General features: G+C 43.4%; 1 long non-coding RNA gene across 1 annotated transcript in view; it reads left to right on the top strand.

Moving 5' to 3' along the window:
* The window catches only part of LOC140689445 (uncharacterized), a 220,974-nt gene extending 194,869 nt beyond the window's left edge, over nucleotides 1–26,105 (top strand). Inside the window, exons 3-4 of the long non-coding RNA XR_012064386.1 lie at nucleotides 15,177–15,324; nucleotides 26,018–26,105. This is a non-coding gene — a long non-coding RNA (uncharacterized lncRNA). The remainder of the gene's footprint in view (nucleotides 1–15,176; nucleotides 15,325–26,017) is intronic.

The raw sequence follows: 26,105 nt of genomic DNA, 5'->3' as shown, positions 1-26,105 counted from the left end.
CCTCCCAGTGATGCAGAGCTGATGTGCATGTGTCCCATCGGGCTCTTTCCGGTAGCCATCTTAGTGCCTGAGCCTGACAGCTCACCCCCCATGGTACCGGGATGCTGTACTGCCTCCCTGTGTCTTTCCTTATCATCACCCTCTCAGACAGCTCAGCTGGCAAAGGGCTCAGGTGTTTTGTGAAAAAGTTAACACAGAATGCATCTACAGGAATAATTCCAATTCTTTCATAGCCGCGCTTGGAATCCACAGCCAAAACCAAATCTCTCTGGACTGAAAAAGCTATCAAAATATTTGCTTTCTCCTCTTCTCTTTCCCCTTAACATTTTTTTTTACTGATTTTTTTTCTTTTTCCTCTCCCTCACTTTATTGAATTTCTCCACAAGACCGTACATTTTAAATCCTTATAAAAATACCTACTATTTGAAAGTAATTTACATCTTCATAGCATGTGGACGCCTAGCTTACTGTCAGTTGTTCATTCATTCATTCATCAGTTAGGTTCCAGACAAGAACTGAGCTGGCAGCTGTAGGAGAGTTAACAGTACTTGAAGGACTCCCACAGCAGAGCAGAGTAGCAATGCGTATCTCCAGTGATCCGACCTCAGTTTCCTGGAGTCCCCTACAAGACAACTGGTCTCGGCTCTTCATAAAACTCACTGTCTAAAAAAAGTGTGTTTTTCGAAGGGGGTGTGTGGTCAGTGAGGGACTGTTACAGATTTTTTTAAAGTAAAAATAAGCATATTTTTACAAATTAATATGTGAACCATTATTGGAAAACAGATTGGGAGATGAAACTCATTGTGCTGGCCAGAATAAAAGACGTCCACGCCCTCATCCCCAGAACATGTGAATATATTCTGTTACAAGCGAACAGGAATTAAAGTTGTTAATCAGTTGGCATTAAAATAGATAGATTATACTAGGTCATCCAAGGGGTCCAATATAGTCATAAGGATCCTTATAAACAGAAGGAAGCAGAAAAGGGAGTGTCAGGGAGATGCGATGGGAAGAAAACTAACCTGCCATTTGCTGGCTGTGCTAAGGGAAGGGACCATGAGCCAAAGGATGTGGGCAGCCCCCAGGAACTGGAAAACTAAGAAAATAGATTCTCCCATGGAGCCTCCAGAAAGGAATACAGGCCATCAGATACCTTGATTTTAGCCCAGTGAGAACCATTTCACACTTCTGACCTCCAGGACTATAAAGCATATGTGTTGTCTTAAGCCACTAAGACAACACATATACATTGTAGTAATTTGTTAGAGCAGCAATAGAAAACTGATTGAAATGTTGGTATCAGAAGTGAAACTCTTCTTTAGTAAATACCTAAAAATGTAGCATTAGCTTTGAAATTGAGCAGTGGACAGAGGCTGGAAGAATTTTAAGGAGCTTGATAGAAAAAATTGCTAGGTTTCCTACTGAATAGGGTATCTGAATATTAAAAGCTGTCAGGGAGGGCTGAAAACAAAATGAAGAATTCATTACTGGAAGCTTGAGGAAAGAGAATCCTTGTTACATAGTGACAGAACATTCAGCAGAATTGTGTCCTGCAGTTATGGCAGAAATTATAAACTATGAAAATGTGCATCTAGCTGAGGAGCTTTCCAAGCAAGGTGTTGAAGTTGCCATCACTTTTCTTCTTGGTATTCATAATAAAATGTGAGAGGAAAGAGATAGGTTGTGAGAAGAAATGTTAAGTTAAAAGGAACCAAGACTTGATAATTTGGGAAATTCTCAATCTATCCAGATTGTAAAAAAGTGGTAAAATTAGGTGCTATTCAAGAAAGCATGTTCTAGAGAGAAAGCCATGGGTGTGGCGGGACAACCTTTGACTGTTGCCTTGGAAGACTGAAAGGCCAGAGTATTCAGTCACAGAGGGCTGATTGAGAAGCTTAGGTATGTGACTTATGGATTCTCTCAGCCAGCGCAGTAGGATCTAGACTGCAATAAGACAGGAGGAGCCTCTTGTCTAACAGAGCCAATCCCTGTGACATAGACCAGAGACCCACAAGGTTCTTGAGAATGTTGTACCAGCAGAAACATTGCCGACTTGGAATGAAAGGAAAGAGAGACTGTAAAACAAAAGAAGGCTGCCTCCAAACTTCTACAAACAATAAAAGAGAGGCTGATAAAATTACCCAGTTATAAACATAAGCTACGTTTTACAAAAAAGAAGGATGACTCAGAGGACAGAGCTGCAATCCTAGAAGACAGATTCATGAAGCACAAAGGATTAATTCCAGGTCTCGGAGCCAAATGGAGTTTGCCTGCGTGGATTTTGAAATTTCTTGGGGCTGGAGATTTTTTTTCTTCCGTTGTATCCCTTTTTGAATGGAAGCATCTGTAGCCGTGATCCTATTCCATTGAATTTGGGGAGAAGACAACATGGATTTGAACTTCACAGGTCTACAGATGGAGAGGAACTTTGCCCCAGCGTGTGTCATAGCCAGGGTCTGATCTCTAACTGATTTAGGTGATGAGATTTGGGGCTTTTGAGCTGATAAGGTTTTGGACTTTGAGTTGATGCTAAATAGGTTGAGAATTTTGGGGATACTGGGATGCAGTGAATGTATTTTGCATGTGGGACAGATGTCCAAAGATGTCCACCTCATCCCCAGGTCCTCTACATACAAAGAGAAAAGCAGACGAGTTGATGTCACAGGGATGTGATGGGAGACAGTCTCAACCCATCATTGCTTTCTTTGAAAATGCAAGAGGGATGCCAGTCAAGGAATGTGGTCTTAAGATGGTGGAAAAGGTTAAAAAAAAAAAACCAACAGGATGTTCCCATAGAGTTTCCAGAAAGGAACACAGCCCAACTAACATCTTAATTTTAACACAGTGAGATCCATTTTGGACTTCTGACCTGTAGGTTGTAGGACAATAAATTTGTGATTTTAGGACATTTAACCTTGTAGTAACTCATTATAACAGCAACAAGAAGCAAATATACCTATAAAGGTCATTTTAGGCACAATTGGGTAACATTGAATCTACATTTAATGATATTATGGAAGGTTTGTTAATTTTGTTTGATGTGTTAATAGTGTGATGATGTTGGAGAATGTCTATTCTGAGACATACATGCTGGAGACATTACAGGTAAAGTATGAGGTTTGCAGCCTTTTTTTTTAAGCGGGTCTACAAAAAAAAATACACACACAGAGAGACGGAAATAAAGACAGTGAGAGCAAAAGAGAGGGAAAAATCAAATGTGGCAAAAGACTAACAATTAGCGATTCCAGGTGAAGCATATACATATTTTTGTTGTGCAGTTCATTGAACATTTCATCGGGGCATGAAATTTTTCAACATAAAATGTTGGAAGAAAAAAATATTTGAGTTATTCGAGCAAATGTAGAGCATGAAAGATCTTCTTTTTTCATTCTTGCTAATGAAGAATGTAAAGCAATAAATGATGACGTGTCAGAATGAGTGGTACTAAGGTGAGAAAAATTCATAGACGGCAGAGCATGGCATGGCCCCAAGTGCTGATGTGGCTTTTTGGAGGTTGCAACACCTGAGCTGAATCTTGAAGAATGGGTAGAGGAATGGACACACTTTCCATGAAAGGGACACAGTGTGAACTGCACAGGGGAACGGGAGAATGAGAGAAGGGCTCGCATGGAGATCTTGATGGTATGAGCCACGCTGGAATCTGGAGGAATAATCAACAGAGTAGGGGTTATTCTCCAAACTAAGTCAGCTTTGGGAGGAAAAGGGGAAATCAGGCACGAACGAGGACACTGCAAGTTCGACCGATGCGTATGGTCCCCCTATTTGAAACAGACCTGTAAAGATCTCGCTGCCAGTGAGGGAACACTAATGATGTTTCCAAAGGGGAGCAGCAGAAGGAAGGCAGAGGTGTAAAGCGTACGAAGTAGTTTAGTAAGATCAGTGAGTAACATGCAAAGTGCCAAGCGGATTTGAAGGTGTCTTGGATTAGCGACACAGAAAGCAGTTGGGATGTTACAGCCATCGGGCGCGAGGTGACAGGTGCCTTCCCCGGTATGACAGGGGTGAGATGCAGCAGAAAAGCCAAACATAGATTTTTTTTTTTTTGGAAGGAAAGGTCTTGGATTTTTTTGTTTGTTTGTTTGCTTGCTTTAATTAAATACTCTAAGGATCTGTCTTCCTCGCTAGCTGGCTCCGTGTACTCCTGTTTACTTTGTGGGCAGTGTGTGAGCCCCACACAGAGAAAGCAACATGAAAAAGCAAACTGTTTAAATCAAGGATTCTGATTCCTAAAATGCATTTTTTAGTTATTTAAAAAATTTAAAATGTACTATAAAATGTTTTCTTAAGAATCAGCTGCTTGTCTGAGCTGGCAAAACCTGATTCCTGGGACACTGGTGTTTCTCTTTCATAATTAACTTTAGAGACTAGCAGCCTTTGATGAGTAACAGGATGCTCTGTAAGTTATTTACAACCATTTAATGTTTAGGTGCAACCCCTAAGGACTCTCCTCTTTTCCAAGTCTTTGTGGTTTAAAACTGTCTAATTAAGGACCTATGTAAAAGGTATGCAGTGTGGGCATAAATATTCCAGCATTAGTTTTAAAAAGACAACAAAGCCCCAGGAACTTGCTTGGTGGTGTGGGGGTGAGGAGGGATGGAAGGTGCTGATTGAAAAATCTTAGAACTTTCAGAGAATTTGTAGCTTAGAAATGTATGAGTGACCACAAAAAGCAGAAATCAATCAAGAAAATTATTACCCTCTGAAAAAGGGAGAACGAACATCTTCTTCCGTACATCCTGCCTGACAAGGCTGCCTGCTTAAAACGCAGCCCTTGGCTGAGGTTCTGATTCTCTGAGTGCTGAGGTCTTGTCTTTTTCCCTGCTGTATAGCTTGCTCTTGGCCCAGTGCTCAAAAATTAGCCTCAATAAACGTGAAAAATGAATGAGTGAATGAACAAATGTGTGTACAGTCATTCAGACGTCCACCAATCATAGCTGCCCCTGATCAATTAATCGAGTGGTCTCAGAGAACTCACAGATAAAGGGGGAAAAAAAAAACATGTTCAGCAGGTAAAAAAAATTCTTAACTTTTCTATAACTTGGTTAAACTTGTATTTGAGCTCCCATTCCACCAAGATAGGTGAAACTTGAGTTCTGTTAATCAAGGGTTTTCTTGCAAGCCTGGTTGTTCAGGGTGGGGGACAGAGGATGGGTTGGGAGTGGTTCACTTATGCTGTGCTGGGCCAGATTGATAATCCCCTTGGGGTCCTTATCTAGGCACCTGCTGTCTCCTGAGATGCCCTTTCTTGATCTGGTCCTCAACTGTGGAGCTCTTTGCTGTTTCGGTGCAAGGCTTGTTAAGTAAGGTCCATTATCAGCTGTTTCTATGACCCTCACTAGGTTTCTGTACCAAGCCAGAACACAGGGACACCCAGTTCAGGGTGGCCCCTTAAACTAAGAGCAAGATTTCCCCCTCTCTTGTTCATTGCCACACACCAGTGCCCAGAATAGTGCCTGGCACAAGGTGGGTGCTCAGTAGGTGGAACAGGTTGAATAAAGTTCACTTGCTCTCTGATTTCCTGACACAGGGGGGAAACCACTGTCCCCTCCCAGGGCTGCATCTGGATGTGGAGAAGAGAGTGTCTTCTGTCCTCTCTTATCCAGAATTCACAAGTCAATCTAGCATCTTCTCCAAAGACCTTTCTTATCTCTATCCAGGGACTGTTTCCCTAGTTGGGAGAAAGAGAACTTCGCTATTGCTCCTCCGATGCTTCCCCAACTCTCTTGTCCAAGTTTGCTGCCTTTTCCTTTAGAGGGTTGGGTTTCTGAAAGTCAAAAGCCAGAAGTGGACTCATTTCTTCCTATGTATTCTGTTTGTTGTCCCATCCATGAGGCACTAAATGAAGGTTCATTGACGGAAAGCAGAAAGAACAAGGAAGATAATGGAAAACAAGGGTAAAAACAACATGGACAGTGTTCTGAAATGTCAACCCACCAAAATTAGAATAATGTGTAATAAATATTTTACCATATGTAGGTTTGAGGTTCTGTGAGAAAACAGAGAACGCTCCCATGGCAGTGGTCCAAAGAAGGTGGTGGGGAAAGACTCTTATATGTAGTAACTATTTTATTTTATGCTTAGAGAACACGTAGGTGTTTATCATCAGGAGAACAAGGTTAGGGGAGAGAGAGAAAACAGAAGGTACAATGACAGTAGAGGATGCTTAACATAGAAATTGAGAAGGCAAGTTCTGAAATGCAGGGCAGGTCTAGGCTCAAGATGTGGCTTACTGCCTCCTAACGGGGTGGTCCTAGGCTTCCCTAGCTCTCTTAGCCTCAGTCTACTCATCTGTAAAGTGGGTTGTCAATGCATACTTCATAGCTTGTCTGTGAAAATTAGATCCTGAGCGTAAAGCACTTAGCACAAAACTAGCATTTGTTGACTGCTGAGTAGTAAGTACCAGCTCTTGTTTAGAGAGCAAAATTGAGGCAGTGGTCGTGGGAGAGATAAGATCTGAACTGTATTTGGTGCTGGTGACTGATGGGATATGTGAAAGATGGACACTGGGTATAGATTAAGGTGATCTCTGCTCTGGGCAAAGGCAGTGACCAATTCAGGCAAGAAGGACCAGGTTTGGGAAGGAGTAAAATCAATCTGTTTTGCATGTGCTGAGATTGAGATTTAGTATATCCAGGTGTAAGCACGGTGTTTGTCACTGGAAATGTGCGATAGGATAGGGTATCCTCTCCTTTTTCCAGTAAATAAATGCTGAATTGGTCTTTCAGATCCAAAGCTCATACAATGAAAAGACACTGATCACTGCCAAGCTTAAATAGCTCCAAAAATGTCAAAATGCAGAGTTAATTAAAATAGTGAATCATTTTTAAACATTTTCTCTGCATCAGGAACTCTGCTAGGAAATTATGCATTACAGTGCCAAGAGCTGTACCTTATTTCATTTTTTAAATCCTCCCCATGTTGGACAAAGGGCGTTTTAACCTAAAAATGCGTTGAAGTCATACTGTGAAAAGTGATAAACATTATCAAATGAGGGGTGTATTAATCTTGTTGATGCTCTGTTCCGAAGAATTAAGAGCCACTGTCTGCTTCCAGAATGGAACCATTAAAAGGTCTCCCTGGCTGATTATAACAGGTGCTGGCTGGTTAGAGCTGGGTGCTGGGAAAGGGCAAAGAGGTAGAAAATGAAGAAAAGCAGGAAGAATATTTGGTCATGTTTGGTCCTGTCTAAAACGTCCATGAAGATATTTGGTCTATGATAAAACCCTTGATATGTGGTTCCATCCAAAACCATTTGGCATGGACCAAATGCGCTTATGGATGCTTTGAATAGGACCAGATTTCAAGGACCTTTTGGCGTGGACCCAGTGTCTTATGGACGTTTTGGACAGGACCAAATGTCTTCTAATCAACGGAAGAGAACATAATGTTTTGGTACCTTTGTTTTGACTCTCGAAATTTTGAAAGCAGTTGCTAGCAGGAGGGAATCCTTCGGTGCCACATTATCCCTGTATGCCATTTCTAATGCTGTGAAGTGAAAGAGTAGGGTCACACTGGGTCTGGCACTTCAAGTTGGGAGTAGAGTGCACCTTTGGGAATCACTAAATTTGGAGGTTTGGCCAAATCACCCAGGGCGAGTATGTATTGGGAAGAGAGAGTTTCAAGGACAGACCTGAAGACAAGATCAACATGTAATGTTCAGAAAGAATGAGAAGATTCACCAAAGGAGACCGTGCAAAGTGCCTAGAGAGGCAGGAGCAGGTCTAAGAAGAAGAGGAGGAAGAGATGGGAATGCTTCCATTAAACTACGTGCCCCACTTCAGATCATCGGCAAGCCACCGTTAGCCTCGTGGTGGTGACAAAAACCAGATTGTCACGAGTTGCGGCAACAATAAGTTGGTAAAGATAGTAAGTTCAGATCATTCTTTCAAGAACTTCAGCTATGAAAGTATGAGGTGTAAATAAAATTGTAGTTAGAAGGAAACAGGGGCAGGAGAAGGGGAAATGTCTGACCCGGGAGAGCGCTGAACAGCCACGGCGGTAACAGGACCTCCCTAATGCTGTTCCTGCGTTTCCTGTGTCTTGAACTGAAACAGCACTGCTCTGAGTTAAACGTGAGTCATTTTGGGAAGAAGCACCAGGTCCAAGCACCTGATGGGTCTTGGGGAAAGGGGAAAAAAAAGCAGAAACACACGCAGTGTTGGAAATGAGTAAATGTCAGATCAGGAAGCCTGGTCTTCAGTGTTCTGTATTCAGTCCAAACACTCCTGTTCTCAGTGAGTCTTCTCAGGCCCCAGGTCCCCCCATGCTAAACCCACAGTGTCCCCAGTCACCTCTCCCTCTGTGGAGACACATCCTGGGATAAACACGCCTCCGTTAGCTGTCTTTCCTCTCTTCAGTGAACACATACCTATGCTTCTCTTTATCCACTTCCCTTCTGGTCTTTGCTGGTGACAGTGTGACTAGTTAACTAACTTCTGGCACATCTGCTATGTGCCAGATGCATCAAAAAAAGGCCAGGAGATAGAGGGGGAAAGTCTCTGGATGGATTCTCAAATACATACATCTAAGTAGAGTGAAGCCGTATCAGCATCACCAAGGGGGATATTTCAAAATGTACACACTTCCCAGAGATCCTGATGGGCCCTCCAGACTTCGTATCTCCTTCCTGCTCCCTCCCCACCTCCCAGGAATCACCACACCATAAGCTGTTGTTGGAAATGTAACATGTCCTTCAAGCATCCTGTGTACCACTGTTTTCGGAGGAGCAGGGGTACATATCAAAGAGCCACCATAACCCAAAAAACTAATTCAGACTAAGATGTTATTGGCTGATTTCTCATGGGGAGTTCTCTTGGGAAGGCAGCAGATAAGCCACAACGTAGGCTTTTAAAACCGTCCTGACATTCCTTAGTACCATCGGGGATGGAGAGTCATAGGACACCTAGTAAATGGGGTCTAGGACTTGTTTTAATTCTATATTCAAGACAATGTTACCTGGACATCCACTGATTCAGCTCTCTGGAGTAACTATTATGTGCTGGACCAGTTTAATGAAATTAATTATCTGCCAGTGCAAAAGCTGCTCTGGAATGGGGACCAGAGACACTCAACAGAGTGCGGTAATTGTGTTCTTCTGGGGGAAAGCAGGTGGACATATGAGAGTAACCAGGGCACACAGGAGGCAGCGCTGATGACTCCGAGGAGAGTCAGGGAAGCCTTCCTGTTGGAGGTGTAATGTGACAATGACTTTTTAAATTTCAGCAGAAACATTCAAATGCTTTAACAGAAAGGAGCAGTCGAGATTGGGAATTTACGACCCTGGGACAAATTGGTAGCCGCTTTGCTCTTTGAGGTGCCCGCGCCCCAGTCACACTAAGCAAGCCCATCAGATGGGTGCTGCCTGGTCGGTGCCCGAGTCTACAGCCCTCCTGGTTGGGGAATAGATTACGTCGGACAGAACTTCCCCTTTAGAGAAAGTGATTCTCCCTAGAATCGTGCTCTGATGAATTGCATTATGCAGAGATTTGTAGATTTTGTACTCCCCCATCCCTTTTCTTATTGAATTTACTCCAAAAAAAAAAGTAGAACAAAAGCTAAGAATAAATCAGCCATTTTTTTTTATCACAGCTCTGACTACCAGTAAAAAGCAAAAAGTCTACAACAAATAACCTTGATTCATAATACTGTGCATACTGGGTGAATGGCTCAATAAAACGCAATATTTCAGATGGATTGCCGGGGTAGGGTGACATCACAGGTAGGAAGGACAGGGAGCGCTTCAGACACATCGAGGTTCAGCACAGTGTAGAGCTGTGCGGACTGCTGGCAACACACTGCCTCTGTGTTCATTGTGTCTTAATGATGTAAATGGCCTTTGAAACATGTGATGGGAACACATTCGTGAAAGAACACAAATAGAGACTTTGCTTCTCCCGCCAGTAATGCTATTTTGTCAAAAAAAAAAAAAGGAGTAATTGTAAGTCCAATTGAAGCCGAGAGAAAACAGTTCTTTTAGAGGCATGTAGCAAACAGCACAGCAATCTCAAAACAGAGGAAGAAGAATGAACACTCCAGAATTGCTTTTGATGAGGAAGAGCAAACACCTCTGTTGAAGCTGCCTCCCTGTTTCTCAGATCTCTCTAAATTACAGAAGTTAAAAACCTGTAAAATAGGAGTACAATCTGTCTTCAGGGATTTCTATTCTTGCTAATATAGATCCATTATCTTCTCCATCAACGCTGCGTTGATCTTTTTGATTCATAACTCATGCATTGAAAAGACACTGAGCATTGCCAAAATTCAATAGTTCTGAATAATGACAAAATGCAGACTAAATAATGCTGGCTGGCCATTTACTGAACCCTTTCTCTGAGCCCGGAACTGTGCTGAAGAATGGTACAGGCTAGTGCCAGCCGACATGTATTGTTTCATTATGTAATCCTCGCCAGAACCTCTGATGGCACTCATTATCCTCCTTTTACAGATGAGAAAACAATGCCAATTATTAAGCAATTTGCTGAGGGTTCCATAACCAGAAGGAGAACAGAACCAGACCGTAGTCTCAAGCAGGTCTGTCGCCGGCGCCATGCTGGATCCCAGAGGGCGAGTTTGGCCAGAGAACAACATGTCGGTTATTCCTTCCATCACTTGCTCAATACCGCATTCAGTGCCGTGTTCTGGGTTTAGGAAAGGACAGTGGCGCGTGCAGGGGCACGGGAGTCTGAACACATGGGTCAGTCTTTTAACACTTTATAATCCTGCTGGATGCAAGGCACACGTGTTAATCAGAGCATATGAAGCACGTGGTAATTGACATTTCGCACAGTCACTGCTGAGAAAGTCATCCTCTTCTTCCACACTGACCACCACCACCACCAGCGCAAGTCACAGTATAATTTATGAGGTCATCCTTCTTTTTCCAATGGGCAGACTTCAGCTTCAGCTCTTTCGACTCTGTGTCTGATCTATAAGACTGGATGACAGAAGGCCGAACTTTCTAAGTTCAACGAAGCTGTATTGTGTGGTAAGAATGAAGAGGCAGGCATTAGAGGAGCGTGAATTAGCAGAAGCCTGGCTTCTTAGGTTGGAATGAGCACAGCGGCTTATGCTGACAAGAAAGAGACTCGTCTGTGTGCGCTGGAAAGCTCGTACTGTGGAGAGGTGGCAAATAAGTGAATAATGGGATAGTTTCCCTCTGCCAGCCCCTCTCAGCTGGAGCCATTGATTCCTGTCACCTGCAGCATTCCGTTTCACAGCCCATCCGGATCCGGGGGGCCAAGTGCGGAGCCTCAGCTCAGCCGGGCGTCAGAAATGGGAGTGAGCCTTGTTTCCATCCAACTGGGTCTCCAGATAACTGGAATGATTGATTACTGGGCACAGGCTTGCCTGCCAAACACTAGCCTATTAAACATTCCCCTGGATTCTCTGTTCCCCAGATCTAGGCTTTGTTTCACATCAGTTTCCGCCCAGAGCCAGTTTCTCACTGGGCTCTCCTCAGTGTCCCTGCTGCTTAGCCATGGTTGGCCCTGTCTTGTGAGAAGTAGGACCCTGCTTTACACATGCTCTGGCCCCTGTGAGTTCAGTGAGTTGGGTCATTTCGGGAGACAGACAGGTAAATACTTGATCTTTCTCTTCAATAGCCTGCACGGATTTGTCTTGGATTTTCTCCGGTATTAACTCTTGCTCAGACCAGACGCTAGTCACCATGCACCTTTGAGCACTGAGCCCTAGACCATTTGGCTATTTAGCTGCTTTCGGGATTGGGGGCGGAGTCCATCCTGCACCCTGAGCAGCCCGCCTCCTCCTCCCCTCATCGCTGTTGTTGCTGAGCCCCGAACGCCTGACGTCTGGTGTTCGTTTATCCCAGACAGGAAGCAAATGAGCTTATCCTTTCACGGATGATCAGATCAACAGAATGGAAATCACTTCAAAAGCTGGGTAGCAATATTTAGTTTTTATTTTAGGGAGAAATGAGGAGCTGTCATATGTTCTTGCACAGTGTAGAAAGATAAAACTGATGGGGTTACCTTTAAAATAGTAGTGGGAGGGTAATAGCTCAGTGGTAGAGTGCATGCTTAGCAAGCACGAGGCCCTGAGTTCAATCCCCAGTACCTCCATTTAAATGAATGAATGAATTAATTAATTAATTAATTAATAAAATAACAGTGATAATCAACTCATTCTCTTTTCTTTTTCCTTCCACTTTCATTTCTTAGCGACCTGTCCCTTCAGCACAAACTCAGGAATATATTCCTAGGAATGACAAGATATTATATCTGCTTTTTCTTAGGTGATTCGATTGGGGGTAAACATCTGACCAAAGCTGAATCTGATCTATTGTCTTCCCTGCAGTTTGAAGGTGGGGAGCAGAGAGATTGAATCAGTTAGGTCAGTAGAATTGTGAGCAAACTTTTTTCTTCTGAAAAGGAACAGAGAGTAAATACTTTGTTTGTGCCTTCCATCTGCTCTCCATCCCAGCTACTCAACTGTCGTTGAGGCCCACAAGCAGCCACAGATAACTGCACATGTGAGTGGGACTGGCTGTTACAATGAAGCTTTATTGACATAAGCAGGTGCCAGGCAGGCCTGGCCCATGGGCTGTGGTACACTGAGCACAGAGTTACATCCTGATGAGTGTTTGAACGGAAGGATCAAATTGGGTCAGGTTGGGGCAGCCGCGTGGGGCCCTGTGCATGCCGATGACAAATGCTGGAATCAGAAAGAAAATGAGAGCAGAGCCGCTTGGTGTTTCAGAACAGAGAAGAGAGGCCATCAGAATGTGGAGGGATAGTGGGGAGAGCCTTGGACCCTAGCTTTTCTGGTCCAAATCTTTTAAAGCTGTTTTTGATTTCTTATTCTTAGATCTCGATGAGATTGCCTTTTGGTCTTTTGCCATAAGACCCCTCTTAAGTTAGTTTTAGTGGTTTCCAGTTCCTATATCACCTCGCAAACTCTGATAAGGCAGGAACTAGACCAGGCGGCATCCTTGGCTGCCAGCATCAGAACCGCTTCTGGTGTTTCAAGGCTACCTGAGATTCGGATGTGGTGAGACACACAGACACAGTAGTGATTTTCAAGAAAGAAGGAGATTTATATACTCATAATAAATTCCTAAGAACAGGAGGCACACCGTGTCACCCAGGGCCACACCAGGGAGGCACCACCGTTGGTCAGGGGGCAGAGAAAGTTAAGAGAAAAAAATGCAAACAAGAGCCTTTCCTGTAGTTTCCATGGGAAGGAACTAACAAGGCAGGATGAGCAGGCTTAGGTTTGGCTGGGTTAAGTAACTTGGGTTGGCTGTGGGGCATCAGGGCTGTCTTTAGTCCACGGGTACTTGGCCCTGGGGTGGTTAGGCTAGGGGCATGGTACCCAGAGTGTGAGAGCCTATAAAGGAGGTGGTCACAGCTACAGCTCTGGAGCGGCTGGTTTGCATATGAAAGTGGTGCTCAGAGGTGAGTGTTTTACTGCCTCTAGGAACTGGCTAGCCCTGGGAGGCACCGTTCATTCCTCCCCGGTCAGCAAGGCCCCAAGATGTCTGAGCATCAAATAAAGAAACTAAAAAATACGGTTATTACATCTGGATAATTTCAACAAAAAAGAAACTTCGGGGTGGAGGGATAAATTGGGAGCTCGGGATTAGCAGATACTAACTACTGTATATAAAATAGATAAATAGCACGGTCCTACTGTAGAGCACAGGGAACTCTATTAATACCTTATAATAGCCTATAATGAAAAATAACATGAAAAGGAATATATATGTATAATTGAATCGCTATGCTGTCCACCAGAAATTGACACGACATGGTAAACTGACTATACTTCCATAAAAAAGTAAATAAATAGAAACCACTCATCTCTTGTGGCCACACTGCTGAACTCTGCTGCTGCTGCTGCTGCAAGGTACCTTTAACTCCTCCCAGGTCTTCTTGCTGCTCCTTCAAGGTTCACATTCCCTGGGAGGGTCATGCATTTGGCCGGACTCCGGTCACATGCCTGTGCGCTAGCTGCCAAGGGACCAAAACGGAGATACAGATGCTTGTTTCCGTTCAGCACCTATAGTGAGAGGCCATGGTCTGCCTCCCATGACTTTGGGATTTCCTCTAAACAAGAGGGTTTTCTCATTTGGGGACGAGAGGGGTTAGCCGAGGAAAGTCAAATGTGTAGAACAGCTGATCAGGGTGGATTGAAATAGGAAGGGATTAGAGTTTAGATAAATAGCCAGGAAATTTAGATAGATAGATAGGTAGGTAGGTAGACAGATAGATAGATAGGTAGACAGACAGACAGACAAATACACACCTCCATATATATGTATATTATTTCTCCAAGCAAGAGGCAGAGGGGTTAAGAGTGTCAAGGTCGATGTCAATGGGACAGGGAAGGAGGGAAGGGATTCTAGACGTTTTACATTGTATTCAGGGCATGATGACTGAGGCGAAGGTGAGGATATACATGAGAGAAGAACCACAGATATATGTAAGGCTCTGAGCTCAATAAAATCATGTTGTTGGTAACAGAAGTGTGCTGAGTTTTCTGGATCACAGGGTATCTAAGTGCAAGACCCAGGGAAGAGGAGAAAGGTGGCACCGACCGGAGCTAAGGGACTCAGGGCAGGGAGAGGGAGGTTTATGTCGTCTGAATATTTGTGGCAGTAGAGTCTCACGAGACGGGGATGCTCTGAGGTGAGGCATGTAGAATTTAGAGAGGTGGTAAGGAAACCTCAGGGCACTGCAGACTGGGCTTTTGTAAAAACCCAGAGAGCTCGTAAGAAAGAGGAAGAGAAGCCAGGGGAATTAAATTAGGACTAGTAAGAGGACCTGGAGCGGAAGCAAGAGTGAAATGGGGGCAAAAATAGGAATCTTGACGGAAGTGATGGCAGCCTCCGATGGGGGAAGGTTTTAGGATTCAGTTAGATAGAAACGGGGCCTGAGCAGAGCAAATTCCACTACAGCTGGCCGTGTCCCAGGGAAGCAAGGCAGGAATGTCAGGCACTCATACAAGGTGTGCGGCAGAGGAACGGAACACATTTCCCCAGACTTTTCAAATCCCACCTCCCGCACTTCCCCTGTCTCCGTTCACCCCACTTCAGCTCTGGCTGATGGTTAATATAAACTTGCAGAGCCCCGCACAGTTCCGGGGAAGTTGATTCGTCGGCTTACCTAATCTCTGTCCCTCTTCTTTCTTTATTGCAGAGACTCAGCAAAGTCGAGGTGGAGAAAAGATTGTGTTTTTGCTGGAAAATCAGAGCAAGGTAGAAGGAATTGCATGAGGTCTTGGTCCCAGCTGACCCAGGGAAGAGGGCCAGGCCAGAGGACATCAGAGGGCCGCTTTGAACTGTATGTAAGTGTCCTCCGCAGAAAGCAGCTGTGTTTCTTTCTTTTCGGTATAGATTACTGATTAATGTATTTATTTTTTGCATCTTGGATCAGGTGGCGTTTCATGTGTTCCCAAGTCTGGTCCTCGTTTCTCGTAGTGAAAGAGGAAGGACGCACCCCGAGTTGACATAGGAGGAAACACATTAGATATAAAGCTCCCTTTTAAATACCATTAAGATCTTGATTTATTGCAAATGTCAAAGTCTGCCCAGGGCATGAAGTTACTCTCTCCCTCCTTCCTCCATTTCTAGTTCTAATCAAACGTGGAGGAAAATCAGTCATGGACAGGTCCTATCCTTTGAGCTGCTGGAACCTGCTGAGGTCTGTGTATCTATCAGCACAGACACGACACCCCTGCAAGTCTCTCTAGCCAATTCCGGCTTCTGAAATACTTTGCCCCTCGGAGACCTCATTGCTACACCCCTGTTTCTTCTCCTTCTTCCCCTCCTCTTACTTGGTCCCAAAATCCCAATCATCTTCAGGGCCCCCCCCCCACCAGGGTCGGCTCAGACCCCACTGCAGCCCCTTCCTTTGTGGCCAAGCCACACTGAGCCGGGGGAGGCAGAGGCAGCCAGGCACCCAGTGTGGTGAGACGGTCCTGACGAGATTGATGGGCCCTATATAACAGCTGAGAGGCTGGAGGTGGTAAAACGGAGGCGCTGGCAGAAATTTATGGGAGCTTGTTATGACAGATTCCTCGATTGAGGATGAGAAAGGTGCCGTTAGAACAAAACCAAGCTCCCAGGGATGTTGCTGTAAACACCAGGCCCCACCGCACAGCCCCGGCACCAAGCAGACCCATAATTCTCAGGGATTAGAGGGGATACAGGCTGCCCTGGGAGGACCCTGCCTTACTACGTCCATGGGAAGGTGGGAACAAGGCGGCGATGGGGAGCAGACCTGGCAATGGGGAGCAGTGGGATTTCCCTGCCTCCTCTCCTCCCTCACTGCCCTCCGAGAGAGGCTCTGGACCTCTGAGCAGCCACCGCACACCAGCTCAACATGACTGTTGGCATGATGCGTGCCCATGCATGGGGTACCGGACCCGTGGGCTGCTGCACAGATAAAACCGTCCACAGCTTGTGCACAGTTTCAGAGCCTCACTAGGGTTAATGCCTCCTCTCTCTCTCATTGAATTGTCACCCCCATCAGCCGGGCTCACCCCCTCTTGTTTTAAAGCAGCTTCTGCACATGGTTGGATCCCGACAGCTTGAAGTTGTAGGAATTAATTGAAAAGCAAATTGAATCTATAATGAAATCTTTCTGAAAGCACTAAAGGAGGGTCTTGTTCATAGACCACTGATCCTTAAAATATTCTTTCCCCACTTGGCCACGCCCCACGTTAGTATCTCACCTCAGCAGCAGGCAACACCGGGTTTACTCCCAAAGTACTAAAATCTGTCCCCACTTCACGGGCTCCACAGATTGTCATCATCCCGCTGTCCTCCATTCACGTCTCTTTCCTCTCCCTTACCTACCAAAACTTTTTCCCCTAGCGATCGTTCTCTGTTGTTTCCAAAAGAAATCCAAGTAGTACGCCACTTTTCGGTTACTACTCTTTCTCCAAATTATATACTTTCATTTTGAAGCAAAGAAACAATCAGCAGAGTTAAGCCGACAGAGTTCACTCAAGAAGAGTTTAAACTCTATTGTAATATTGTGATACGTAAGTTGCAGGCGGGCTGAAAGGTGGATGAACACAATTCTCTTACATTTTTCATATTCCATCCCTGCGCTTTGAGTTAGTCCCAAGAGTTCTGCCTCTTCCACTTACTCAAGGGCTGTTAGGTCACAAGGCTAGGGGGGTAGAGAGTTAAGCACAGCTCTAACCTTGAAGGATAAGAGCTTTGAAGTTGGGCCTTAAATGGAAATTCTGTCATGTGAATATGTATGTGTAAGGTAACCTCTGCTTTGTGACCTCTCTCAAGATCCCTTATAGGGGTCTACTTCAGCCCACAATTAACAGGTACTTTCAGAGAAGACTTTGATGTGTCATTTGCATCTTAGCGTGAATTTAAGCTATTGTGGCAATTTCCCCACGAATTTTCAGCCTGATTCCCTAAATGAAGAGTGGCTAAGACTCCAGTAAAGGGGAACTTAAGACACAATGAAGCAGAGTTGAAGGAGGGAATAAAGGGGCCTAAAAAAGATACAATTCATTTATTCACTCACTCATTAGGAATTTTAAAAAAAGATACCTAGACTCCTAATACAGAGCAAATCGTATCACTGCGACACGAGTCCCAGGAAAAGGTCTGCAATGAATGTTTCAAAATATGCCTCATCAGTTTGATCTGCATCTGAAGAATTGCCCTTTTAAAATTTTTGTTTTTTTTTTATATTCCATGTCCTTTTTTGATTAGGACATTCTCAGAGTTTGGATTTTTCTGTTGTCCATACTTGCTTTATATAACCAATGTAATTTTGATGTTTACCGTATGTTTAGAGAACAGGTGATGCAGATTTTAGTGGAAACAGGTGGGATCCTCAGTGGTACCTCCAGCTCTTGGATTCTGTGGGTGGGGGCCCGATGAGTTTAGCTGAGATTTTCAAATATCCTTTGGTTTGGGGCATTGGACTTTATATCTCATAGCAGAACAAGGGGGAAAAAAAGATGAAATGACTGAATGAGCACCCTTAGGACACATTAAAATATATTGGTATCTATTTTAAATATTTTGCATATATTTGCATATGTATTGGCATAATATTAATGCCTCCCCACTGCTTGTTCTGGGATACAAGCTGCTATTTTAATAGATGAGCAAGTAACTTGGAAGGGATCAAAATTATATTGAAATGGGGTGAGGAACTTGAGCCATACCGTAAAATCCTCAAGAAGAATTATACACAGAAACGTGTTATTTTGAGCTGCACAAACCTGTCACACTTGCGTGCATCATGAGGTCAATGAGATCACACACAATGCAATAAACTAAGCTGCTCTCTACTCTCAAAACTTTACCATGGTGTCTCCCCAAAATTCATGTGCACCTGGAACCAGAATGTGACTTTATTTGGAAATAGGGTCTTTGCAGATTTCATTAGTTAAGAATCTCAAGATGGCATCATTGTAGATGTAGAGCGGATGCCAAATCCAATGGCTTGCGTTCTTATAAGAAAAGGAGAGGAGGCAGAGCCATAGAAGAAGGCCACGTGAGGATGGAGGGAGAAACTGAAGTATGCTGCTACAAGCCGAACAGAGTGAGGAACCAGCAGAAGCTGGAAGAGGTGAGAAAGGATTCCGCCTGGCAGCTTTGGAAGCAGCACAGCCCTGGTGACACCTTGATTTCAGGCTTCCAGCCTCCAGAAATAGGAAAATGAATTTCTGAGATTTTAAGCCACAGTTTGTGGTGCTTTGTGACAACAGCTCTAGGGAAATAACACACGTGGTGTCTCCGGAGGACTCTCAGTTGAAGAGCTTCAAGAGAAGACTGCACTGCATAAAATACTGTCTAGAGGGGCGTGTTGGGCCGGTGATTTTAGTCACCAGGGTGCAGAAGAGAGCGTATAGACTTAGAAGACAACTTCAGCACGCACTAGCTCAGGTTTTTCCATCCTCACCTGTCTCCAGGAGCCTTGCCACTTGTTCTAGGACAGATGGCATTGCAGTGACCAGCCAACTTCATGTAAGGACCATCCCAAAGGGCCTCCCTTGTTACTTCCTGCCCTGAGGCTCTATTGTTGGTGATCTTGGAATGCCAAGGGACTGCATGTCCACACAAATACAACTTGGAGGTAGAGGTGAATTAAAACAACTTTTTGCCCAAAGGGAGAAAGCAGGGCTGATACATTCTTCTGCCTTCCTTCCGACCAAGCAGACTTCCCTGAGACATAGAGATCCTACAGACCCTCAGCAAAGGATCCTACAGAAATCAGCAACCAGATGATCTTGATACAAAGCAGTGGTCAGCTCAGTGACACACCTTCCCACCGATTCTCCTTCCCTACCTGATTTTCCTAAATCCTCACTCCTCCTTCCCTCGATCAAGTTTCCTAGTAAAGTTGAAGCACAAAAACTTTGGCCTCAGCCCTTGCTTCCTGGGGAAGCTAAGTGAAGATACAGTTATTCAGTGGACCAGTTGATTTAAATCTCTGCAAATGTATTCATCAAAATGCTTTCAGTTACAAGTGGCAAATAGCACAACTGAAAATATCTTGGGAAATGTATAACCTTACACAATAAGAACAATGGACATCAATCATGCGTAATCCAGTTATAAAAGTCTTGCTGGTTTTGTTTGCTTTTATCTGCTGGCTTCCTTTTTACAAAGAGTCCCAGAGTCACATCCCTCCAGCTTATCATTCTCAGCAGAAAAGGGATTTCCCTTTGGAAATTCCATATATTCATCCAGAGAGGCATGTATGTTCATCCTGGGGCGTGCACTGCCCCTGCGATAGTAAAAAGTGGTGATGGTGGTTGGGTAGGAAGTCAGCCCCGTACTTGTCATTCTCTGTAGGAATTCATCAGCTGGAGCAGGAGTAATTCCTTAAAGGAAATTTGAGTGTTGAGCAGGAAAACTCAAGAGATTACATGGCAGAAGTCATCTTCAGAGTTCAAATTCCACAAGTAGACCATGAACCCTACACTCATTTTCCAAGATTCTAGAACTGAAGATAATCAATTATTTTCCAAACCAAGCATTTTTTTCCCCTAAATACCATCTTTTTATTGCTTTTCCCATGTGATGCATCCTACAATCTTGCTATTCAAAGTGTGGTCCACAGACCAGCAGCATGGGGGCATCACCTGGGAGCTTGTTAGAAGCTCAGAACCTCAGACCTCATGTCAGGCTCACTTAATCAGAATCTGCATTTTTAACAAGATCCCCCATTGATTTGTATGCACGTTAAAATTTGAGAAGCACTGTCCAAATGTCCTGTGTGAAGACAGACTGAACCCCTGAAATATAAGATGGGAAAGGATCTATTAGGCCTGCCAAGGTTTAAGGGAGAATGGTCATTTTGTGTTTTGAATAAGATACCATCGTATTTTTTAATTAATCCCAAAGCTGATGGTCAGATAAGTTATTCCTTTCTTAGAAGAGCAGCTGGCATTTTCCTAGGGGGAATTTATTTACACAACCATGAAGAGTACAAATCCCACACCCACACTCTTTCACAGACATCCTATCAAAGTGTGACTGTTTCTGTAAAGGAATAAAGCGTAAAAACAGATTCTGCAAAGTAAACCTGTGGTCACTCAGTGGGTTGGCTAGAGGGTGCTTAAGGGAATTTAGATATTATCTAAAGTTCAAACTAGCCAAAAGATTTATTTGTAGTGCTAGAAACAATATTTCCAAGCAATTTGGAGGTTATAAGGTGTATGGTGAAACATCACCTGTTAAGTCTAGTAATGTATTCTTTGTGGCAATATTGTTCTCACCAAACTGTGTTCATGTTAAGAAAATCACAATTCACAGAAGAACTACCACCTTTGACAAGAAAATATTACCCCTTTCTTTGACATCAGAGGAAAATGCACACGGGGCAGAGATGGGTTATATGACTGGAGAAATAGAAAACGCTGAAACGTCAGCATTAAAATCCAACGGCCAGGCAGGGAATCCCGTTTTCATGTTAGCATGTCTCCTGATACTGTCTTTCACAGTCGTCCACCGTGATGGAATCCAACTCACAACCATGCATCGTGAGGCAGAAAAGCACTTCCTCATTAGGTGATCAGTTTTTCAGGTCATTCCTTATGCAGCCTAGCGCCTGGGGTTTAAGAGCCCAAAGTAAGAGTATAGAAAAGACGATTGTGGCCCATGAGAAATCAGAGCCAATCATATACTCATTGTAGTGAGTTGACTAGTGCCTCCCCACCCCCACCCCACCCCAAAGCAAAAAGATGGGTCTGTCTGGAACCTGTGAATGAATTTCTTAGAAAAAGGATCTTTGCAGGTGCAGTTAATTTAAAGATCTTGAGATGAGGTCATGTTGGTTTGGAGTATGTCCTCAATCCAGTGACCTTAGGGGAGAATAAAAGGAAAGAAAACACAAGCATAGAGAAGGAAGCCAAGTTGAGATGAACGGAGATTGGAAATATGCTGCCCCAGCCAAGAAACACCAGCAGCCTCCAGAAGCTGGAAGAGGCAACCAAGGACCCCCCGACCCCGAACATCGAGAGAGAAAGAGCAGCTCTGCCGATACAGTGTTTTCAGAATTTTAGCCTCCAGAAATGTGAGACTAAATTTCTGTTGTCTTAAAACCACCCAGTTTGTGGTAATTTATTACTTCAGCCCTAGGAAACAAATACCCTCATTTGGAGTACTTTGTCTTTCTTCTAATTTTTCTCCTAATTTTATGAAAGCCACCAGCTTTGATAGGCAGACCCTGTATCGAGCCACCCAAGGTTTTCTTCACCTGGTGAAACAGACAGGGAGGCTTGTTGCTGGTAAGAGATGCTGGTGAGTGAGTGTATATAAGGCACGAAATTCGAATCACTTTTCCAGGGTACGTGACAATCCATCCATATACACTCCACAAGCTCCCTTGTGACGAGACGTGGAAAGTAGAGGGGACGGGAGGTGGCCACGCATTAAATTGTGCTGAGTACTTCATTTTCATCCTGATCCATTTCAGAGTGAATCAGCCAGAAACCACACCTCTGTTTTATTTTTGTTTTTTTACACAAATGTTTTATTTGTAACAGCTAAAAATTGGAATTATGTCCTTTAACAAGTGTCTGGTTAAACCAATTTCAGCACATACATATCATGGAATAAACTAACCAATAAAAAGGATTGAGCTTTTTTTAAATTGAAGTGTAGTGGATTTACAATGTTGTGTTAGTTTCTGGTACAGTGTTGTGATTCAGTTATACATGTATATATTCTTTTTCATGTTCTTTTTTGTTATAGGTTATTACAAAATTGAATATAGTTTCCTCTGCTATACCATACGCCCCTGTTGTTTACCTCACACCTTTGTTTTAGTCATTTTGTGTTCAAGCCCTGTCAAGCTTATTCCTAGCAGTGGGTCAGGGCAGAAACAATTCATTGTGCTCTGGAGTGAAGAGAGACTGAGTCTGGCAGGAGGGAGCAGAGGACAAAGACGTAGGAGGCTGTTCAGAACTGAGGAGTAAACTAGAGATGTGCTAATTCCCAGGAAAATAAATGACAGCCGCAAGCCAAGTCCAGGGCAGGGAAGAACTCAGAAAACTCAGTCTAGTTCTGGACTTGACGTTCGGGGCATTTACTGTAGGTACAGAGATGGAGGGAGTGTGCGGACACACATCCCAATTGTTCTGATGGTTTGTTCCAACCATTGTGATGGAAACGAGGGGCAAGTGTTACCCTTCTCTTCACTGTCTCCTCTCGTACCTATTAATGGCATTCCCCTTGCTCACCCCTGAAAAATGGAGACCAGATGGCGAAAGCTGGAATCCGATTCCAGTGAGCTCCCTGAGCTAAAAGGCCTCTAAGCCCCAAGGAAAGCCAGTGAAGCCTTCAAGAACCAAGCATAGAAGAGAATCTTCAGTGGGAGTGCCCAGGGGGGACAGTCATCCACAAGACACGTCAAACTGTCCCACCTCCAAGCCTTAGATCTGGAATGGCCTCAAATCTGGGGGGTTTTTTTGTTTTTGTTTTTTTTGTTTTGTTTTTTGTTTTTTAGAATAAAGCTCATTAATAGATCATTGAAGGTGAAGAAAGGAGACAGTGCATCAGGAAAATCCCTGGGTGTCCACATTAGAAAACAAATGAGAAGGCGCCAGGGGTGGCCAGAGGGAGAGTGAAGACCAGTGACCTCAGACTGAACTTGAATGAAGGGAATCTCCCAACCAAGGATGTCAGAAACCCATTGGGAAGAGTTCTCTGGAGGTTTAGTCCCCCAAAGGAAAAATCACACTTGATTTTATAACTTTGGGAGTTAGGATAAGAACTGTAGAGAGTTAAGAGTGGTCCTTGAGAAGATATCCACGTCAAATCCCAGGAACGTGTAACGGTATCATTTGCGGCAAACGATGTGATTAAGTTACAGATCTGCAGAGGATGAGCTATCTGGATTATTCGGCTGAATCCTACCTGCCATCGCACATATCTTTATACGAGGGAGGCAGAGGGGATTTTGAGAGAGGCAGAGGAGAAGGCAACGTGGAGATGGAGAGATGTGGCCACAAGCCAGGGAACACCACCAGCCCCCAGAAGCTGGAAGAGGCAGGAAAGGATGCTGTCCTACAGCCTCTGGGAGCACAGCCCCATCAACACCTTGACATCAGACTTCTGGCCTCCAGGACTGTGAAATAATAAATTCATCTTCTCTTAAGCTGCTCAGTCTGTGTCGTTTGTTATGGCAGTCCTGGGAAACTGAAACAAAAACTAAAATCCGGAGTCCGAGTCCTTGAGGGCCAATTTAACGCCCTTCCATTCACACCCACCCTGAGAAACAAATATTCATCTTCAGCATTGTAGATTACATAACAATCACATCCGAGGCTTTCGAGAGTCATTTATCAAGTGCTAATGTATTTTTAGGTTTCACTAACATAATTTCCCCCCTAAGAACTATAAGTCTGGATTTCTATTAGAAAGAAAAATGTTGAGGGCAAGGGATTTTTGATCCTGACTTGACTATGATGTTTACACAGCCATTAAGTTCTGTGTTATTTACTGTTATTTCAAACATAGAGGCAAATGTCAGAAGAGAAGATAGAGGCCAATATGAATGCCTTGAGAAGAAAAAAAGTGACACAGAGAAAGAGAGAACGAGAGAGGAAGAAAATGGTACCCATGTATCAAGGAACAGAGTTTAGATCCGTTGTGGGCGCCTTATGGAGATTCTGTGCTGTAAATAACAACTTCATCATTCCCACCCAGGAAATACAGTTCTCCTGGGGAAAGTACTGAGGGTTAGCAGTAGCCATTAGTGTGCTATCAGATATGATTTACCTTTGGTATTGCCAAGATGGCAGTACACACTGAGCTAGGGGCTTCTTTTACAATAAACTCAGAGTACACTCGGAGGTCAAAACTTGAGTTTTCTAAAATCAAAGTTGTTGGAGGGAAAAGTTTCACAAAGGCAGTAAAAGTTCATCCTCTGACTTCTGCAGAGTCCAAGAATAAAATCGAACTTTACATTTGATGATGAGACCAGTTTGGAAATTATCACCTTGCATCTCAGATTGATTTCAGTAAACTTTGCCTCCGTAGCCCTGGGAGAATTCTCAAACTGCTCCCTGGGACCAAACACACAGCAGGCTGGAAGCCAGGATGGGCTGTTGTGAGACAGTGAGAATTTTCACAATCTACTGTCGATGATAAGACAGCCACAAATACATGCATGGGTTCCTGTACATGTTTCTAAACCATACCTGTGGAGCAATGTTCCTAAAAAAAAATCAGAAGTAGGTTGAAAATGATGTAGCATTCATTGGCTTTCTTTTATTTCTTATAGAATGGTTGTTGATTTACAGTGTTGTGTTAGTTTCTGCTGTACAGAGCAGTGATTCAGTTATACATATATATTCTTTTTCATATTCTTTTTCATTATAGGTTATAACAAGATATTGAATATAGTTCCCTGTGCTCTATAGTAGGACCTTGTTGTTTATCTATTTTACATATAAGAGTTTATATCCACTAATCCCAAACTCCTGATTTATCACTCCCTCTCCCTTTTCCCTTTGGTAATCATAAGTTTGTTTTCTATGTCTGTGAGTCTGTTTCTGGTTTGTAAATAAGTTCATTTGTGTCAGACAGAGAACGTGATATCATGATATCAATTATATGTGGAATCTAAAAAAATGACACAAATGAACTTGGCTTTCTTTTAAGTCTACTTTTGACTCAGCTTTTCTGGGAATCTGAGTTTAGGTTATAAATGAGAATATTGACTATAACTAAAAATACTGACAATGACAGTAAATAGCATCTCTAATAAGAGAGTTTGGGGGCTAATGTATTCTTAGTTCTTACTCTGTTTCTGATGTCAAGCTTCTTTTGATTCATAACCTGCAGAAATTCCATTTAATGAATATGAAGAGAGTACCTGATATAAGTCACACACTTGGCTATGTTTCTTTGAATATACTATGGCCTTTAATTTAATTCTCAGAACAGCCTGTTGAGTCAACTTTCAATATCCCTGTTTTATGTATGAGTGATGTAAACTCCAATATGTAATTGAGGGATTTTAAGTGAGAGAGCCAAGGTTTACAATCTAGAAATTTGTACCTAATCGGTGGTTTATACCAAATGGCTTCTACAGTCCATTTTAACATTGAAAACATACTTCTAGGACTAAGTTGGAGCAAACATCGACATGTCTTAACCATACTCATGGCAGTGAAAGAGCGAAATACAGGTGAATAAATGGAAGACATTGAATATGAGGTATAACCTACCCATGTTTTGACTATTTAAGCTCAGAAAAACAGGCTATAAAAAATCCTCTGGGAAGACAAATATAGATGTTACCCTAACATTAACATGATCTTTTTGGTTGTAATATATTTTTAATTGTTTATTTCCCTTTCTGTGAGAGGCTAATAGATCCCCTCCAGTTGTCGCATAACTTGTAATATCTTCATGCATTAGAAATGTAACCCCCCATTCCATCTTCAGCCTTGACATGGACTTTCTTTAGCTAATGACGTTTAGGCAAAAACTTTACAAGTCATGTGATACCATCAATCCTTCTACTCTTTCCCTCGCCAGGAAAGGAGTGGCTCAGATAGAAACTGCTACCTCCTCCTAGATCTTGAAGTGAGAAGGCCCATGGAGCCAAATTAGAGATGACTCGTAG

This window comes from Vicugna pacos, chromosome 26 (genome assembly GCF_048564905.1).
Source record: "Vicugna pacos chromosome 26, VicPac4, whole genome shotgun sequence".
NCBI lineage: Eukaryota > Metazoa > Chordata > Mammalia > Artiodactyla > Camelidae > Vicugna > Vicugna pacos.
Note: the sequence above shows the minus strand (reverse complement) of the source record. Positions and strands in the feature narration are given on the sequence as shown.